At 41.4% G+C, this 14,290-nt stretch overlaps 1 protein-coding gene across 1 annotated transcript in view; it reads right to left on the bottom strand.

Moving 5' to 3' along the window:
• GALNT6 (polypeptide N-acetylgalactosaminyltransferase 6) overlaps positions 1-12,856 on the bottom strand; it is a 76,247-nt gene extending 63,391 nt beyond the window's left edge. The window contains exon 1 of the mRNA XM_081321236.1: positions 12,763-12,856. The gene's annotated coding sequence lies outside the window, so the exon portion shown is untranslated. The remainder of the gene's footprint in view (positions 1-12,762) is intronic.
• Between the last annotated feature and the right edge of the window lie 1,434 nt (positions 12,857-14,290).

Below are 14,290 nucleotides of genomic sequence, written 5' to 3'. Positions count from 1 at the left end.
TTTGGATGAATCACATCTGCATCCCAGACACGTTAGAAAACTATCTACTTCTGTGTTTTACAAGGACGATAAGCCTTATTATTTAGTAGCATGACTCAGCCTTAAAAACCGGGGCCAGCATCATAGTCAGCATTATCAGGCACCTGACAGACTCATAGTAAGAAAAAAACTCACTGCTACAATACAACTATTTTCTTTTGTTTTTATGGCTATTTGTTTTTAGCCATAACTACTCCTCTGTTGAGAGGATGCAATGGAACAATGGCTGATTCACTCGCTCTGATCTGCAGGCTCTGGGGCCCAGAGAGAAAGGAAGTGGGCAAATCATTATTAAACACAGCAAAAGAAATGGCACTGCAAGAGTCTACTCTTATGCCAAATGCTTTGCATATCCTTTGATTTAAAAAATGCTTTAAGAATTACTGATTGCTCCGATATGAAGCACCACAGGGCTTGGCTGTCTCCCTATGCCATTTATTATCTGCATGGCATTGCTGGGATGATCAACTGTCGGTCTGAGGGAAAATATCATCAATATGCTGATGATGCTTACAAATAGTCTTCAACTTACGGCCACAGTTGGGATCAGAATTTGTGTTGCTAAGCAAGATGGATGAGTCATTCCCAATTTTATGACCTTTCAGTCCACAGTCGTTAAGTGAATCACTGCAGTTGTTAAATGAATCATGCAGTCATTAAGTGAATCTGGGTTTTCCTATTGACTTTGCTTGTCAGAAGCTGGCTGGGAAGGTCGCAAATGACAATCACATAACCCTGAGATGCTGTAACTGTCGTAAATTCATGCCGCTTGTCAAGAGCCCAAATTTTGATCCAATGACCAGTTGTAAGTGTGAGGACTGGCCATAATTCACTTTTTTCGTGCTGTTGTAACTTTGAAAGATCACTAAATGAATAGTTGTCAGTCAAGGACTACCTGTATTTGTGTATTACCATCCAGGTTTGACCCAGTTCCTGGAGGCTGTGAGGATCTGGATAGGCCAAAAGAAGCTCACAGACGGAATCTTTGCAGTACAGGATGGCTGTTCACTGGGGACATATCTAGCTTTATCCTTCTTCCAAGTTTTGCTTTGGATGGGACTGCATTCCCTGTAAAGGAACAGGTCTGTTAGCTGGAGCGCTCCAGGGCTTTCAACTCCAAATGGAGAGCATGACCAGAGGACATCTGCTCATTTTTGGCCTAACAATTGGACACCTTTTTGAACCAGAGGCCCTGTCCAGAATAACCTCAGGACCAGATCACTCAATGCACTTTACGTGGGGCTCCATTTAAAAAATGCCTCAGACGTTCCCATTGCTCTAGAGCAGATGCATCACGCACAGGCCACACCCACCCCGGCTCCACAAAGGCAAAACCCATCGCGATATGTCACATGATGCGATCGAGTTTGACACCTATGTTCTAGAGTGTACCAGTCATTCTGTTAACTGAGGTCACCTATTTAGGTAACATCCAGGCTACAGCCACTACTCAGATTACTGATTTCTTTACAAGCCCAGTTCAAAATACTGGTTATTAACTTCAAAACTTTACAAGACTCAGCTCCCTAATTTACAGAACCATCTTTCCTGACAAGACTCAGCATATCCCATCTGCTCTTGAAAAGGGATGGTGCCATAGTGGAACTAAACTAAAGCATCCATCATGCCTTCCAAATTCTGCAATTAATTAGAGAATAAATCAGCAGAGATACAATGCATGAAATCCAGTGTTAAATGACTAAATACAGCTGACAAAAGGACTAAATAATCACAGGTGACAAACAAAATCTCTATAGACTGTGAAAACCAATCACAGCTGTGAAAGTTATAAATGTCCCCAATACAAAATTCTGTTATGATTTTTTTAAAGTATTTCTAGCCAGTATATAAATATTCACTTTTCATTGTTCGCTAATTTACAGAATTGGTGGTTCTCTTTTCATTGATCGGGCTTTATAACTTTATTAAATTGAGCTGGCTGTATAACCTTATTAAACTGGGTCATGGCATCATAAAAACTATTCAAAACTAAGTAGATAATTTAAAAAAAAAAACAAAGACTGGGAAGGATAAAAGGCAGAAAACAAGTGAGACAGACATTACTGGCTGAGTAGTCACTTGGCCTCATTTCTTAGCCTTCGTTAGAATAAAGTCTCTTATAAAGTGAAAGCCAGAATTAACATCTTTTCAGGCACAAGCAACCAGATCCACTAACACTAGCTCAAGTGAGCAACTTTATTGACGTCAATGCAAATAGAAAAATAGGGACCACCACGGTGGGAAGGTAACAGCGTTCTGTGCGCCTTTGGCGTCTAGTCATGCCGGCCACATGACCACGGAGACGTCCTCGGACAAGCGCTGGCTCTTCGGCTTTGAAACGGAGATGAGCACTGGCCCCTAGAGTCGGAAACGACTAGCATGCATGTGCAGGGGAACCTTTACCTTCACCTTTTTTACCTATATTACAAGAATCTGCCTTTTGCAGCTGCATAAGGACTCTAGACTAATTCCCCGTGTGACTCCTCCTTCCAGCCTGACAGCTTCCCAACATATTTTATTTTTATTTTTATTACATTTATATCCCGCCCTTCTCCGAAGACTCAGGGCGGCGTACAAGCTTAGCAGTAGCCTTCATTCTATGTATATGCCTGCTTGTTAGGGCTTTCACACACACACCCAAGCGGCATTATTACAAAGTCAGCTTATTGCCCCCAACAATCTGGCTCCTCATTTTACCTACCTCGGAAGGATGGAAGGCTGAGTCAACCTTGAGCCTGGTGGGATGCGAACCTGCACTAATTGCAGGCAGCTGGTGTTACTTCCCCAAAGTGTTGTGAACTGAATATATGTAGTGTATTGATACTGAACTGGTAAAATATTATGTCTGTACAACTGTTAACATAACATAGATATTAACATTTCAGTTACAAGTCACTTTTTTCAGTGCCATTGTAACTTTGAATGATCAGTAAAAGAATTGTTGTAAGTTGAGGACTACCTATATTACAGATGTAACTGTTTGTCCTACACATCCAAATGAGATGCTTCCCATCTTCTGAGCCATATGCCTGGAAAAATTCTGTCCTCAGGCATGTCTGAAGTAAATTACTAGCAAGTAAAACAAGGGCAATGTAGGCGTACAGCATCTTGGAAACACAGATATCACCAGCATAATTTGAGTGAGAATTCTTGGAACTTGATGTAGTTTGATCTGAATGCTTGCCACGAAAGTTTATCAGAACACGAATATATGAAAATATTCTCAGGTAATTTATCCATCCAACCTGATGTAATCCACTCTGCCTAGGACCATGACAAGGCTTCAAAAAAGGTCCCACCCATGCAGAATTTGAAGGTACAAGTTCAGGGCTTATGCACTAAGAATGATCTTTAACAAGAATAGAGTGAGTCACAAGCATCATCTTGATACAGAGACTAATAATTTGGATTAGTAGCTCTGTCATGCTGGAGCACAAGGAGCAGGATTTATGCATCAGGAAAAGCAAGTAATAGTCACATTAGAGTCAATTTCTACATTGGGTGACATTCATGGACACAACCATTTCTTAGCAGCCGTAATTTTGGCAACTGTCTTCTTCTGGGATATTTTTTTCCAGTCAACTTGCAGTCTCAGATGTTCCCTCATTCATGCACTCACATCTGATGGTACATACAGGTAGTCCTTCACTTACGACTACAACTAAGCTACAAATTTTTGTTGCCAAGGGAGACATTTGCTAAGTGAGTTTTGCCGCGTTTTATGACCTGTCTTGTCACAACTGTTAAGATACCCACTGTGGTTGTATAGTAACATGGTTGTAAAGCGAATCTGCCTTCCTTTGCTTGCCAGAAGGTCACAAAAGGGGATCACATGACCTCTGGACACTGCAACCTTCATAAATATGAGTCAGTTGTCAAGCGCCTGAATTTTGATCACATGACCGCGAGGATGCTGCAACTGTCATAAATGTGAAAAATGGTTATCAGTCACTTTTTTCCAGTGCCTTTGTAACCTTGAACAGTCACTAAATGAACTGTTGTAAATCAAGGACTGTCTGTACATGTATACTTGCATGAAATTCAAACAATAGGTAAAGGAACAATTTAAGAAATACTGCATATGAAGAAAGCTCCGTAATCCATTAATTAAAGCAGCAGGCAGAGACCCTAAAACAGACATGTCAAACTTGTGATGTCACGTGACGTTGCACAACATATCGGGATGGTTTTGCATTGCCAGCAATGGGGTGGGCACGGCTTCCGGATGATGTGTCCAGGCTCCGGGCCGGCAGCTTGACACCCTTGCCCTAAAATGTTCTGGGTTTTGCTACACTATCCTGAAGAGTAATTATCTTTCTGTCCTTATAAAGCACTGAGCTAAAATAATTACATGAAATAGAAAAATTTCACAGAAAGGAAAATGATATATCTATATCACATTTTTACCAAAAATGACAGTTGTTTTATTCACCTGAGAGGTGAAATATAAGCACTGGAAAGGCTCATACTGCTTCATTTCTTATTCGATTCTTTTTAATTCTCATTCAGAAAAATAATTACAATGTCCCCAAGATATGCACTTTTCTTCCCAGAGCACAATTTCAAATTTCTTGACCTCAAGCATTATTGATACCTTCACTGCAGAGACGCTGGCATTTAGGGCACCTGGGTTTCAAGAGAACCTAACTAGAAATGTACGGTAGATTCTTAAAAGAAAATCAGGTAAAGTTATCCTTTATAATAATATAGGTAGTCTTTGACTTATAGTAATTCATTTAGTGACCAAAGTTCCAACAGACTGAAAAAAGTGGTTTATGACCGTTTTTCACACTTACGACCACACTTACGTCACATGATCAAAATTCAGACTCTTGGCAATTGGCATGAACTTATGACAGTTGTGCTGTCCTGGGGTCATGTGATCATCATTTGTAACCTTCCCAGCCAGCTTCTGACAAGCAAAGCCAACGGGGGAAGCCAGATTCATTTAATGACATGATTCACTTAACAACTACAGTGTTCACTTAATAACTGTGGCAAGAATGGTTGTAAAATGGGGCAAAATTCGCTTAACTGATTTGCTTAGCAGTGGAAATTTTGGACTCAATTGTGGTCCTAAGATGAGGACTACCTGTAATAGTAGCAGTGCTTAAAAAATGTGGAGTCTGTGGTTTTCCCAGCCCTGTCAATACACCAGCTCTTTTAATCAGGGACTGTCTTTAAAATTGGATTGCAGCACCTGTAAAAGGTACCAGGTGGGAAAAAGAAGATTTATAGCGTCTGGTGTGTCTCTTGCAATAATCTTATTATATGTTTCCTTCAAAGATTTTGTGTTTCACATAAGAAACATACAAGGTCTTCTCTGCCCCACTTTATCTTTATTGGTAAAATGAGCCAATATCAGTCTAAAATCACACATGGATAAATCTTTATTAGTGCTAGTAGGATTACGTGGTGGTTCCCTAGCTAATATCTTCTGTAAAGTCTATTAATGTTTCATGTCCTATTTTAACATAATGATTTTGGCTTAGCACAATACATAAACATAAGCATACATACGTTTAATTCATCTATTTGGCTTTATATCCTGGCTACAAACAGACAGGCAAAAACAGCAAGAGGCAAGGAAAACTCCTAAGTTTTCGTTGTGATTTAATGACCTGAATGTTTGATATGCCTACTTTATATACTATCAATTACTGAAGTTATTTGGAGGAAAAAAACCCACGAAGAACATTAAAGATGAATTAAGGTGATGAACAATTAGAGATGTACTTTAAAACCTTTCTAAAAGTGAAAAAGGAGATTAAGCAATCCAACTCTACAAGTTTGGATCAACTCCAAACAGCCTCTCCCAGTTTTTTTTGCCTTTCTGAAGTGTTGGGCTTCCACAATTCCATGCAGGGTGGAATGTTATATATTAGCTGATAATGGCTCATACCTGTTCCAAGATTATCTTTTTAAGCAGCAGCTCTCTTTAATATATTGTGGATGTGAGCACATACTGCCATGAATGCTGAAACCAACATTCAATTTCCATATTGCTGGTCCATTTCGATATAAACTACTTTCTCATCCAAGAACTTAAGTGTTAAAAACCTAAACTCTGGGCATTTGTTAAATAAATTTGCAAACAATTGTTTGTGAATTGCCCCTGATTTCACCTGAGAAAAGATCAGTTTGGTCCCACACTGGAAAAGGAGGTGGATGGGGGGGGATGGGGGAGGGTGAAAGAGCAGGTTCTTCCACATAATTTTACCCAATTGTGCTTTCATCTTGCCTATGGCAAGAATGATCATGACTGGGAAGAAATATGCAATATGCAATAGAAAGTACTATTGGTAGGCTATACAGTTAAATTATTGTTGCTTTCTTGAATTCTTTTTAGAAAGTAATTTTGAACAATCACAAGTAACAGAATTTGAGATTTTGCACCGGGGTAGGCAACCTTGGCTCTTTTGTGACTCGTGGACTTCAACTCCCAGAATTCCTGAGCCAGCATGGCTCAGCTTGGAAACCTCTCCCTTTCCCCTCAGCATGGCTGGCTCAGGAATTCTGGGAGTTGAAGTCCACGTGTCATAAAAGAGCCAAGGTGGCCTACCCCTGTTTTAGACAGTTTAGGGCAAGGGTGCTCTTTGGGGTGGGTAGGTTACATCCTGTACAATTTGGGGTGTGTGTGTGTGTTATAACCTGTACAAGTATGCAACTGGGGATTGTGGGAGTTGTGTTCCAGCACACCTGGAAGGTATCCGTTTGAGGAGTCCTGCCTACAACTGTTCTAAATGTTTCCCTCATGATTCTCCACAGGAATTATTTTCATTGGACCCGGACTTACGGTAGCTCAAACATTGCATGAAGCCATGGTTTGTTGAACAACTCAATATTGGCAGTGCTACATTAAAAACCATGGCTTATAATGCATTCTAAGATTATTTAAAACCAAACAAACCAAATAATGACCAGACAATCTGAGACATATTTATGAAAGAGACGAAAACCAAGAGCTCAAGGTAAATTGGTGAAGATTTCTGTTTTTCCTGCCATTCCTCATTTGTTCCGTGCATGGAGTTCCCTATTCAGCAAAAAGGAAAGCAAACCAACAAATTTTGTATTGTATCAGCTGATGTCTTATTTAAGAGATCATGATCTCTGGACAGCTAACGGATGCCAAGTCTTGGAAGCAGGCTGCCTTGTTAGCACTGAAATTAACATTTAATTTTGATGGGCTTAAATTTAATCCCCATGATCTCATTATCAAGGGAAATAGCATGAGGATTTATAACTTCAAATGTACACTCAGAATAGTGATTGATTGTGTTGAACTAGTCTTTCTCATAAAGAAGCGTAAATAGAGAAGTTTGCTTTGGGGGGGGCATCAAAAAAGGGTTGCCACCATCTAGTTTTCCTTATCAATTTCAGCAAGAATGGAATTCCTTCATTCTCTTTAAATAATGGCATTTTGTTACTTCTGAATTGGGGAAATTTGAATTTGGAATGTAGGTTCCCCCTCTGTTCATTTTGCCAAGCTGGGCTTTAATCCCTCAAATGAGTCCTGACAGCACAACTGACTTCGTTTTCCTTCCTTTCCTTTCTGACATTTTTTTTGGGGGGGGGGGTTAGTTTTCACACTTGGCTCACAGTCATTGGGAATTGGTTAGAAGTACTGTAAAATAAAAAAAAATTCAACCTGTGGTAAATTCATCATCAAGACTCGTAAGTTTGTAGCTTAGCTTCTAGCATGTACCAAGTTACTACAGCCTTTTCAGCAAACCATAAATTGGCACATACAAACTTTGTTAAATGTGACTCTCACATAAAGTTGCATACAAGATTGCAGGTTAGATTGGTTCATACACACACACTCACACTCATTTTCCACAAATATATATAAATTTGCATATAACTGAATATGTTTTGCCAAAAAATATTTCCTCAATCTGGTCACTTCCAAATTTCTTGGACTTTCTCAGGATCACACTAGAAAACTGGTTTGCTCATATTCATATTAAAATAACTATCTTGGGAGGGGTAAATTATGATGCTGTCAAGTTAGCCATCATCTATGTAAAAAACTGAATCATTTTTAGGCAAGCGTTTAATTTACTTAGTCACAACAACAATGGTCAAGATAGCTCAAACAGTACTCATAAGACATCAGCCTCTAACTCTTGTGACTACAGTGATCTTCCTTCTCAACTAGAGATTTTATTTCTGTTGAACTGTGGGTCAACATTTCCTGATATTAAAACTCTTAATAATGGCCATAAGAATTTGACATGTAGGATGAAAGACAAAATGTCATCTAAACACCACATGGAAGTCAATTAAGAGGAGCATCCACTAGATTAAAAAAAAGAGAGAACATAGTGGTCACAACGTACCCTTTTATTGCACAGGTTACAAACCAAAAAACCAGGTAGAGCTTAATTGCACCATAATGGTCCCTGTCTTAGTGTCTATGGAGATTCTCAGTCATCCAGATCACAGTTGACCCAAAGGTGCTTTTTCAAAAGGCAACTGGACTTTTTTGCTTGAAAATGTTTCACTTCTCATCCAAGAACCTTGGATCATAGGATACCTGCATATTATTTCAAAATAGGTTTAGCCACCAAGAATACTTGTCAGAGTAGAAGAGTGGGGTAGAAACTTGTGGTCACAAACCAACACCATCTGCTTGAAGTGGCCAGTTAGCAGTGCGCAGTAATCAAGTAGATCAGCCTTAACTACATGGGTAGGAGGCTATGAGAAAATTCCAGGAAGTAGGTTAGATCAGCAAATTGGAAATAAGTTAAGCCATTTTATGACCTTTCTTGCCATGGTTAAGTGAATCACTGCAGTTGATAAGTCAGTAACCCGGTTGGTAAGAGCAGGGCTTTTCAACCAGTGGTACGGGTACCACCTGTGGTACATTGGCACCTGGCAGGTGGTACGCAACCATCCTAGAAAAGTGGTAGCGGGGGAGGGGAATGAGCTGAACCAGTGGTAGCACCGCACAAGCCTGAGCTGGAGCTGCAGGGCGGTCAGGGCTCAGTGGAAGTGCCAGGATCAGCGCCTGATTCATATTTATGACAGTCAGTGTCCCAGGATCATGTGAAGTGACCAAAACCTGCTGCAACCACCCAGCAGAGGGGGGAGGAAAGAAAAACCAAACACCCCCCCCACACCCCCACTGCCAATCCTCAACAGAAATGCTCACAACAATGAAAACCTCGGACAGGAGGAAGAGCGCCACCGGGCGGGCAGGCAAGCAGGTGTCTTGCTCAGCTGTGGCTTGGGGGGCACTTTTTTCAGTGCCACTGTAACTTCAAACAGTCACTAAGTGAACTGTTGTAAGTCGAGGACTACCTGTACTTCATCACTTTTTTCCTTTTTTTTTTTTTGGTCATCAGGTTTTTGACACCTTGCTAGGTGACTGGTGGTACTCAATGCTGCCATATCCTAAAAGTGGTACAATGGGTGAAAAGGTTGAAAAGCCCTGGGTAAGAGAATCTGGCTTCCCCACTGTCTTTGCCTGTCATAAGATCGTAAAAGGTGATCACGTGACCCCAGGACAATGCAGCCGTCATAAATATCAACCAGTTGCCAAGCATCCAAATTCTGATCACATCACCATTGGGATGCTGCAATGGTCATAAGTACGAAAAATGATCATAAGTCACATTTTTCAGTGCCTTTGTAATTTTGATCACTAAACGAACTGGTGTTAAGTCAAGGGCTACCTGTAATAAGCAAACCAGCTGGAGAGTTCAACCAAGAAAATTAGAAGTAACCAAAACTTGAGTCTGTTTATCTTTTGTTACGCATTTTGGTAAAACACATAACTGCCAAACACAGATTTTAAAAAGGGGAAGTTATGTGGGCTCACAAAAAACAAAATTCCACAAAACAGAAGAGTTAAACTAGGGGGCCCAGATCTTCACTTTCACTCTTTAATGTTACTTATACATTTAAGGGGAAGGATTCTCCTTTCCTGTGATGCCTCTTTCTGCTACCATCACTATGTGGATTACCTGGTCATTTAGAGATTCTCAAAGTGGGAGCCACTGATGACTCATAGCAGCATCCGAAAATTGCCACCCACAGCTGATCTTCAGTGTCACTAATGACCCACTCAGTAGTCACCTTAACTACAGGAGCCCACTAGCCAGCACAGCCCCTGCCTCAACCTTTAATTAAAGCCTTAATTTTGGATTACATCCTTGGCAAGACATTTATTTTTTAAAAAAACTCTTTTTAAATGGGGGTATGAAAATATACACAATACTGCCAGTATTTTATTCACTAACAAACATTAACTTCCATGCTCTTGGACACAGGCATAGAGAGAGGGTTTGTGTTTATTTATGGGACTTATATAATTATATAAATATTAATTGTGGGATCCCCACATTTTCTAAATAGTGTCCTACAACTGCAGCAATTTGGGGGAGCACTGTGCTAATACTTCAGGCGAAACCACTGAATCTTTGAACAAAGGCAAGACGGATTGTTTCATTGTCCATGATAATTATGTTCCTTTTGCTTTACTTAATTTACTGTTGGGAGCTCTAACTGGTTCACTTTCATTTCATGCAAGCAGCCTTGAGGAAGCGAGATAATTTTTTTCATTGCTTCTGTTCAAACATCTCCTTTGGTGAGCAAGATTTAGACCTGAAATACTAGCGATTTTTACTTTGTGTGTCCCAAACTATTTTTCCTGCTAATAAAAGTTTCCAGCCACAAGTCATATACGGTAGCTCAGGCTTAGCCCAACTTTTAACTCACTGGCTCCCTCTAGCTACCTATACTGTAATGTTCCGTAATTACAGTATAGGAATGTCTGCTCTGAGGAACTTTCCTCTGCTCATAGGATGGGGGAGTGGCAGAAATGACACACTATTTCTGTTCCCATCATGACTGGGGAGTTGAAGACTAAGAGTCAATAAAACAATAAATCCACCTAATCCTGTAATTCATCTAAGAGAAGTCAAGATATAGCTGCATGATATCCCAAAGCATATAGTCTCCTTGGAACCTTAAACTCTACATTTCACATCTTGCTTCAACTGATAACTAGCGGCTTGCAGCAAGTTTTTTCCCCCTCACCTCCTTTGTAACAGGGATAGTGATAATTATCAACCTTCCTTGCACTTCATTTTCCTAAGGCAAGAATTACCATAATAATATATAGATGAAGGGTTTCCTCTTCAAAAAGTATTGCCAGAGTTAAAAGAAATTAAAGAGATTAAAGAATTACATGATTTTCATCCATTACTGGCACAGTCCAGTAACTCTTTTGAATTCTGGAGGACTTTTCAGTTGCAACATACCTATTTAGATGCAGATGGCAGTTGATATTAATGAGCAGCTGAATGGACTCTGTCTCAAAGCAAATAATACACTGCTAACAGAGCTAAAAGTGATACCTACAGTATAAATGGTAGAGACGACCACCAGTTAAGCTGGACTTGATTACAGGCAACTACATAGCGTATAGTTTTCTTCACAATAATATAGAACTGGTCTGCCAGTGCCTTCTTCCAGGATGGCTTTCAATGACCCAGTTTCATCTACAGACCTAGGATTTCCTGGTTGTCTCCCATCCAAGATCTAACCCTACTGAGCACCTTCAAAATCAAGGCAAGTCATGCATACACACACACAATTTATTCTACTTCAGCTTAACCATTCTTTGCACCAGCTTGTATTGTTTAAAAGCCTGTCACCCAAAGATAGTGGTGGGGTCTCCTTGCCATAGTGTTGTGACGGCAGAATTAAGAAGAGGCAGACAACCAGAATCTTCCTCAGCAGAATGAGCTGAGCAACCAAGCACAGGAGATCTTACCTTACTACCTTTCAATCATCTTGCACTAAATAAGGCTCTCAGGTTTAACACAACAGTGCTGTTAGGTAACTACCTCCCCCAAAGTCACTCCTCTGATGGACTGGGACCTGAAATGGATTGTTTCAGTGATACCATCCCTCCTCTCTCCCCCTCCCCCCACGAATTTGAGTTATTTTCAAGCAACCTTCGCCCACTTAACAGTTCCTGGAACTTATTCTCCGAATGTATCTGAAAAGCACCCGGTTGGGAAAAGTTCTTAATTTAAGAGAACAAAATGGCAGTGAGAAAGAAAACTCAAGTACTGTAGGAAGTATTGAAGGAAATGGAACAAAAATAAACCCCAACCTCGAAGGGTGGCACTTAAGTTGTAACAGAGACTAAAACCGACTTACTCTTTCCTCATCTACAAGCCACCGTGACTTCCCCTCAACAGACCGACAAGCTTAAGTAAACTCGGTTCCCCCGCTATTTCAAGCCTAATCTTCCGGTGGCAGGCTAGCATTAAACCTAAGATTCCAGGTTTGGTTTGGAAGCGAAAGAAAAAGTAAAAGGAGGAAAAAAAGGTGAGGGTGGGGGTGGGGGGGAGCAAAAATGCAGTTATCCAGGGTAGGCTTGATATTTCCAGTGAAACCCCACCTATACGAACGCCCCAAGGCCGGAGCTACTCGACCTTACTTGCAATTACACTTTGTTTCCCCCCCCTCCTACACACACACACACACACACACACACACACAGCCGCCTCCGCGTCCGGGACGCGAGATAACCGCGGCTCCTTCCAAGAATGGAAGGCTGCTAAACCTGCAGCCTTCTTCGCGCGCCGTCCGGAGCAGAGCGGGGCGCCTCCCAGCCTTTGCCCCAAAGTCCGGCGAGCCTCGCAGAGGTCACGCCACGGCCAGACCCCGAGAAACACAAAAGAGGAGCGCCCAGAGACTCACCCAGCAAGAGCTTAAGGAGAGGTCGGGCTCGGAGGAGCCACTTCGCGCGCCAAGCTGGTTAACAGGGGATGGAGCAGGAGAAAGTCGAGGAAGGGAGGGGCAACTGCTTAACTGCCTGCCTGCCTGCCTGCCTGCCTCTGACTTCTCACCTGCAGCCGACCTCAGGCGAGGCGCTGGGGAACTCCGCCGCCTTCGGCACAGGTGTAAGCGAGCGCGGCTGCTGGGTCCTAGCGCCGCAACGTCACCAACGAGGAGCCCAAAGCCGGCTTTTTATCTTGAGGCGGGAATCTCATCGGCCTCCGTTTCGCCACTTTCAGCGTTCAAGAAATAAACGGATGGATTAAGCGGTGTGGGGGGGGGGTGGGGGGGGGAGAGAGAAAAGGGCGGGATGGGGAGGATTGTTGCTTTAAAACCACTCCAGTCATGTACCATTTGCACGCATGCTTTTATTTTATTTTTCTGTGGCCAAAGGAAGTTACACAGTTTGTGAGGTCTCGGTCACAAAAGCCATTGTGTTTGGGGCAAAAACTACATGCTTATTGTTTTACACACACACACAACGTCTTTAGCATGTAAAGTTTACTCAAAAGATAATCTCATGCGGTTCGGCTACAGAGGTTCCAAATTGCCTTGTATTCATGACTCGACTTGTAGATTACATCTGAGCAATGACACAGAAGACAGCTTTTAAATTGGTTTACCAGTCACCTGCTGAATAACTGCCTGTCAGGAAAATGTAGAGAGGGCTTTAAAGACCAAATAGAAAGGGTTTGCTAACTTGCACCAAATGCACTGCAGTGGGGCTTAGCATGAAGGAGTTGTGAAGTATAGTTTCTGACTGACATCTGGCTTATTCAACAAAGTACATCAAATTAAATCATAATACAATGTATTACGTCCCCATGAAGGCAACCTTAGATAATTACTGCCCTGAAGAGTAGGTGGAGTTCAATTTCCAGAATCTGCAGCTCCCACTGCCAAAGGTTGGAGATGCTAGGAATTTATTTTATTAAGATTTTTATTCCACCTTTATTACTTTATAAGTACACGTAGTCCTCATTCATTTAGTAACAATTCAAAGTTACAACAGCATTGAAAAAAGTGACTTATGACTGCTTTTCACACTTATGACCGTCACAGCATCCACATGGTCATGTGATCAAAACTCAGGACTTGGCAACTGGCATATATTTATGACAATTGCACAATCCCAGGGTCATGTGATGACCTCACAATTTACTTAACAACTGCAGTGGTTTGTTTAACAACTGTGGCAAAAGAGGTCGGGAAATGGGACAAACCTCACTTAATAACTTTTTTTCTTAGCAATGGAAATTTGGTATTAATTGTGGTTTTAAGTTGAGGACTACCTGTAACTCAAGGAGGCAAACGTACCCAATACTTCTTCCTTCTCCTGTGAGGTGGGTTAGGCTGAGAGAGAATAACTAGCTCAAAGTCATCTAACCGGCTTTCATGCCTAAGGCGGGACTAGAACTCATGGTCACCCAGTTTTTAACTGTGTGGTACC

Source organism: Vipera berus (genome assembly GCF_964194415.1).
Source record: "Vipera berus genome assembly, chromosome: 2".
Classification (NCBI taxonomy): domain Eukaryota; kingdom Metazoa; phylum Chordata; class Lepidosauria; order Squamata; family Viperidae; genus Vipera; species Vipera berus.
Note: the sequence above shows the minus strand (reverse complement) of the source record. Positions and strands in the feature narration are given on the sequence as shown.